The sequence below is a fragment of the Echinops telfairi genome, unplaced genomic scaffold (assembly GCF_000313985.2).
Source record: "Echinops telfairi isolate 266 unplaced genomic scaffold, ASM31398v2 ScPeMD7_7468;HRSCAF=8506_0, whole genome shotgun sequence".
NCBI classification, from domain to species: Eukaryota; Metazoa; Chordata; class Mammalia; order Afrosoricida; family Tenrecidae; genus Echinops; species Echinops telfairi.
This window is the reverse complement of record NW_022111369.1, coordinates 308,441-315,306: the sequence shown is the minus strand read 5'-3', so window position 1 is coordinate 315,306 and position 6,866 is coordinate 308,441.

Below are 6,866 nucleotides of genomic sequence, written 5' to 3'. Positions count from 1 at the left end.
ACCATAACAGAGACGAATTTCTCTCTTCAGAATATAGACTGTTGTTGTGAGGTGCCATCGAGCCAGTTCTGGCCCCTGGCAACCTATGCACAACCGAGAGAAACACTACCCGTCCTCCACCCTCCTCACAGTTGATCCCATGTTCAAGCCAGCTCCGCTGCATGGTGTCAGTCCGTCTCGTTCGGGATTCTTTTTCACTGCCCCACTACTTGACCAAGCATAATACCTTTCTCCAGGTAATACTGGTCTCCCCTGACAGGAGGTCCGAAGTGTGTAAGACAAGTCTCACCAGTCTTGCCTCTAAGGAGAATTCTGGCTATACTTCTTCCAAGAGAAATCAGTTGGTCCTTTTAGGGGTCCATGTTACTCACAATATTCTTCTCCAGCACCACAATTCAAACAGGCCTCCGCCATAAAAGATTTGAGTCATCTACACTCAGGATTGCTTTCCTGAGACATAACCCACTATCTAAACTCCCATCTGAAGCCTTTACATTGGCCTTGTAGGACGTAGATATAGAGGAAATTAGAACAAACATGTCAATGCTGCTGACTCCACTGTAGGACATGCAGTGATACAAATACGACTCAAAAAATTTGAAACTCTTGCAGGATCCATGAAATTGTGCAAGAGGAGGTTTGATACTTCGATAAAGCCGCAAATCATCATGCTTCTTCATAATTAGGTTCAATGTGGCTATTGAAATGTGATATAAGATTAAATACGTGCCAATTTACTGAACCTAGAAGATTTAAGGGTCTTTCCAGAATTATATTGTGAAACTTTTAGAATTTAGGTCTGACCACACGTGCACTAACCACTTATAACTAATGTGAAAAACAGTGCCTACGACCAAGACATATTTTGAATATTCCTTTGGTGCATCTTTAATATTTTTCTGATATTCTTTAATTAGATTCATGTTAACATAATAATTATAAATAACCAATATGCATGCCATTACTTTTTAGTCAAAGACGTTTAATGCACTGGCCTACTAAAACAAAAGTCCTTCTAGTTTCCTGTAGTGAAATGGTGTTAAACAGAATCATTTTATAATTTGTTTGCCAATAGTTCATTCTATTTACGGTATATTAAACCATCATTTAGTTACACGTGTTTTACAAATTCCATAATTATTAAGTCATATTTGCTAACAAGCCTGAATAAAATATTCTTCCCAACAGTGTTTTAACATGTTTTATAGTGTTGCCACTTAAACTCATTTTCACTTATTCTTAAGTTAAAAAAAAAAAGAATTTAGTTAAAATCTGTTATAACAGTTACCTTATTTGTTGCACTAGCTTTGTAGCTACAAAAGTTTCCTTGAATTATAGCCTCAAAATTTAACCAAGGTCCCCACCCTAGCCATCGATGGCTGAAATCACCCTTAATAATTTTCTCTGACTTGATACATAAACAGCAATATATTGACTCTAAACTCCAGCTGGATATGGCTAATAAATTTGAGGTACTCAGCTTTAAAATTGTTTGGGGACATAAAACTCATTTAACTCATCAATTATGTGGTTGAGTCACTGCCACTTGACATTTTGGAATATAAATAACTGGCTGCATTTAAGCTACTGAGATGTTATTCTATAATTCTATCAGCTGAGAGATTATTTTAGATGCATGCTACTGTAAGATAAGGCAATCAAAATCCATGTAATTCACAAAATAATCACTCTGAGATTTAATATTTTGGATAAAATATCCCATACAATATACAAACATTGATTTACATAAATATAATGATTTACATTACTACCTATAAACTCTTACAATGACTTTCTCCAAAGACTTGATGCCTTTTCAACAAATGTTAATCAACAACATTAGAGGTTAAAGAGAAGTTGCATAATCCAGTGCTATATATAAAGAAGTATGTTTAACAAAATGCCATCATGCAACTCATTATTCTGATATTCATACATATTCATATGTAGAAATAATAACATTTTACTAAAGTTTATGAATGAAATATTAATAACTTTCAACCAGCAGTGCTAAAATGGGTAGCATTTAGAGTTAATTTTGAACAAATATTTATTTATATTGAAATCTCTACATTCAAATTCTTAATGATATTCCCCTACATGTAAATAAAAATTAGTATAAAGAAATAAGTCATTTTCCTTTACCCTTATCCTTGATAGTAAAGTCAAAATGCTTATGCAAACATTGTTTTTAATTTTGTCTTGTATTATTTTAAATTATGTAGAAAATTTCAGTATAGCATGCCAAAATTCCTGAAACTGATTTTTATATCATCTTTTAAAAATCCCTTCTGAAAAAAATGTCAGAATTTTCATACATATCAAAAAACTATGTATTTAAATGAACAGAGATTTTAAGACACAGTTCTTGGGTTTGCATATCAGAGAAGAACTATCCTAGGGGGAAACATGGTTTGATTAGCTACTAATATTTTCTTATACATTGGAAATTAGAAATAGATAATCAGATATATGATCTGACTTTACCATTTCGTTTTCTATCAAACTATCTTTCCACACACACACTTTACAGGCATCTCATTTTCAAACATTCTTTAATTTTTGATAGCACAGTGCTTGTATTTCTAATAAGAAACATTCATTGATTATTGATTTTCTGAGACCCACCTCATATTGAAATACTGCACCTTTTTGACAACATCCTTTATATACAGAAAAGTAAGCCAACAGATTAAATGAGCCTTGGCAAAGAGTCTACAGAAGTTTTAAGGCAGACACTCTGGCTCTAGAATCCAGGCTCCAGGCCATGACATGAAGGCAGCACCAGGATGAGAGGAAGGTCTGTGAACAAGATGTATAGATGATTTGAAGATGATAGCGCTTTGCTTCCTGAAATTGAAGAGCATTTGAAATACTTGCTGATGTAGAGCAGGATTTCAGTTTTCAATACGGATTACAATTCAATCTAAAGAAAACCAAAATCCTCACAAGTGGACCAAGAGGGAACATGATAAATGGAGAAAAGATTGCAGTCCAGGATTTCACCTTGCTTGGATCCACAATCAATGCTCCTGGAGGCCGCTGTCCGGAGCTCAAAGGAGGCACTGCCTGGAGTACATCACCTGAGCAAGACCTCTCTACAGTGCTGAGGAGCAAGAACGTCACAGGGAGGACTGAAGTGCGCCTGGGCCAGGCCATGGTATTTCCATTGCATCTGAAAGGTGGACATTGAACAAAGAAAGGTCAATGCATTTGAATTATGATGCTGGCAGAGATTAGTGAAAGTACAATGAACTGACAGAAGTCAAAATCAGTCTGTCTGGGAAGATGTGAAATCTGAATGCTGGCTAGAAGTGTGAGGATACCGAGACTCCCTTGCACATACTTTAGACTTGTTCCCAGGAGAGACTAGGCCCGAAAAAGGACACCCTGCTTGGTAAAATTGAGGAACAGTGAAAATACAATTTCAAGGAGACAAATTGGCACAGTGGCTGCCACTGTGGGCTCAGACATAACAGCTGTGAAGATGGCACCGGGGTATACAGAGTGTTGTTCTGTTACAGAGGAATGTCGCTGAGTCGGAGCAACCTAGGCATTCCTTGGGAGAAGAGTTTAAAACAACCTTTGTTTACTATAGGTAAAATCACTGTCTCCTCTATGGTTTTTCAAAACACATTGTAGCTCTTAAATGTAAAATCCAACAAATATAGGCTATTTACATAAATCAAATAATCACATCATCTATAGAATTTTTCATTAAAAATATTTTCCATCTCAAAATTAAACAGTACATTATCTTATACCCTTAACTAATACGTAAAACTTTGCTCTTTTATGAAAATCACCCTGAATTTTAAAAAGGAAAGAAAAATTACAAATTTGCAATAAAGTAAATCATGTTTTTTTCTAACAAATTTCATGACAAAGTAGCAATAGTTACTTATTATTTGTTACTTGCACATTTAAATATATACATCTATTCACTTAATCCTTTTGCGTGCATCCAATATTTTTCAAGTTATTTTTCATATGCTAAATTTAAGGTAGATTTTACTGTATACACTGTTTCTGTATGTTCACTGTCATATCTTATATGTGTGTATTTCTGTACATTTTTTCTAAGGCTTCTCTTATTTTCTTTATTTCATTCTTTTATTTTTAATCAAAAGCATGGTTAATATATGCTGTGCTTATCTAAGCTTTAAATTTACCAGAAAAATATCGAGGCATCATCTGATATGGGTTGAGTTTGGAAGATAGACCAAAGATATAAATATTCTATTTTCTAAACAATAAAAATATAGATCAAAAGTTCATAGTGAAATGAACTAATTGTGAATTCATAAAAATGATTATTTTTCTTCTACATAGGTTGCTTGTGGCCATTACTATTACAACTTATTAATTGTTACATGAATGGTTTCTAACATTTGTGTGCCTAAATAAAGTTATTTTTGACGATCATTAATGATATATTTTTGTCATTTTAATTCAAAAGTTATCATTAAAGAAATAAAAGGTAAAAGACAGGTAAAATCTAAGTTCTAAAGCTTGTGTTCTATTTTTGGTAGCATTTCAATATGAGCGAAACTTTTCTGTAATAAAAATTGAAATGCATCCAAGAGGTAGGTGTCTCTCTGTGGTTTGCTGACTCTTTTGCCTAAAAATATAGCAAAAAGCTCAGCACATATCTACTGCAAATGTCAAATTAAATATTAATGATTTAAAGTCCTGTGTTAATCCAGGTACTATCTGAATTTCAATCTAGTAGTTGTTTGGGGTATGTATTGAGATGTCTAAAGTTTTTTCAAATATACTTTGATACTGTAAAAATAAACAATTTTAGTAGAGGTGCTCACAGATGCATTAATAAAAGGACTGCTAGCTTGCAAGTTAATGTAGAAATGGTTCAAAAAATAATTTTGATATTCTTTTAAGACATTATATCCTAGATGTATGGGGCATTTAAAGAGGTAAATATGCATGTGTGTTTACATTGTCCGTTGTTCTCTGAAGGTACTTAGTTAAAGGCCTCCTCATAAAAAGAATATTTCAATTTCTACAAAAAGTTTTCGTAATGTTCTTAGAGTTGACATATTAGTATGTGTCATACTACAAAGAAAAAGGTTTGATTTAAATAAGGGTATTTAAATCAGCGTATCCACAAGGGATTTAGATGCAAAAGAGGCCTTCAAAATTCTCACGGAAAAATTCCACTTCATTCACTTGTTAGCCTTTTCTTTTAGCCCCTTTCCTGGCTCATCTTTTCCCTTCCTTCCTTCCTTCCTTCCTTCCTTCCTTCCTCCCTGACCCTTTGTAATTGCTTTGTTTCTTACTTTTCCTCCCGCTAGCATAAGCAAATTGTGGGCCTTGTGAGCACTCGGGCTTCTGAGACTAAATGAAAGTAATTGACATTTAACTGGGAGGAGAGACAATCAGAAACTGTGGATGATCTTTCAAAACGAATACATATCATGTGTACACCCATAAATTATGATAGTCTCACATATTACTCTCTGCACATGAGTAACGTATATACTTAGAAAAATATCTAGGTGATTTTTCTATTATCTTATACATTCTCACATTTTCAACAGGTTATTTTAAGTTTAGGAAAGTAAAACATACGCAGTGAATATCATAGATATGAGTCTTGAGATCACATGGCAGAGATTTGTAAAAGCAATGACTTACTCGCTGTAAATACCTTTCTTCAAACTTGTGATAGTTAGGGTTTATTGTGCCAACCTGGCTGATGAACACATTTGGGATTAATTGAAGGACAGAGAGATAAAAGCCTCAGTGAGCCTGTCTTTCTGGTTCTTTGGTCTCTTGCTCTCTGTTGGTAGGACCAGTGTGTGGTTACCCTGGCTAATTCTCTGCCTCAGCTGGCAAACCTCACTTCTTGTGAGACTTCCCTGAAGAGAAGCCACATGGACCTACCCTGATGTAGCCCTGGGTCTGGAGAAGTCATGTGGAGACCCCTGCCAGCGCTGAGATGCTTACACCTCCACTAGATTCAAAGACTTCTACTCATTGGCCTGCGATCATCCTGCATTTGACATCATTGCATGTGGTTTATGAATTTGAGGAGGACTTTGTAGATCGGTGTCAGATATATGGGTTAATGTCAGACTTATGGGCTGGACTGGACTGGCTTGAGATGCTTTATTAATGTACACATACCCTTTATATAAAACTCTCCCTAATACGCATATGAGTTTCTGTGGATTTGTTTCTCTAGTCTACCCAGACTAACACAAACCTCATAAATGAAAACTAAACAGCAACCTCACCAGATGGAAAACTCAGGAATTGGATTAATTGCATCTGTAGAAAAGGATGATGGAGCTCATTGTCATCATCCAAAATAAGGCTGGGGGTTGACAATGGAACAGACCATTAATTGCTTATATCAAACTTCAGATGGAAGCAGAAGAGAGTTAAATAATTGACAAAAGTGAAAATACGACCTCGAGTATGCCATCTAAATGTACAGATCATCTCAAAAACTGAATTGACACACTGCACACAAATGACAGTTGAACTGTGGGATGACATCCAGAGCACTATATATGAGGGAAGCAAAGGTCAACGAAAGAGAGACAGGAAATAAAGGAACACCAAAGCAAATGTTAACACACAGCTTATGATCAAGAACAAATGTCATTGCAGGAAGAGGTCCAAGCTGTGCTGAATGTACTGGCGATAAACAAGGGTCCAGTAATAATTGACAGAAGATCAATTAAAATGTTTCAACAAACTAATGCACTTCTGGAAGCACCCATTAGTCCTTGACCAGAAAAGTTCACAACAGCTGTCTGGCCAACCAACTGGAAATAATCCATATTGGTATCCCTTCCTAAGTAAAGTGACATAACAGAATGTGGAAATTACCAAACCCA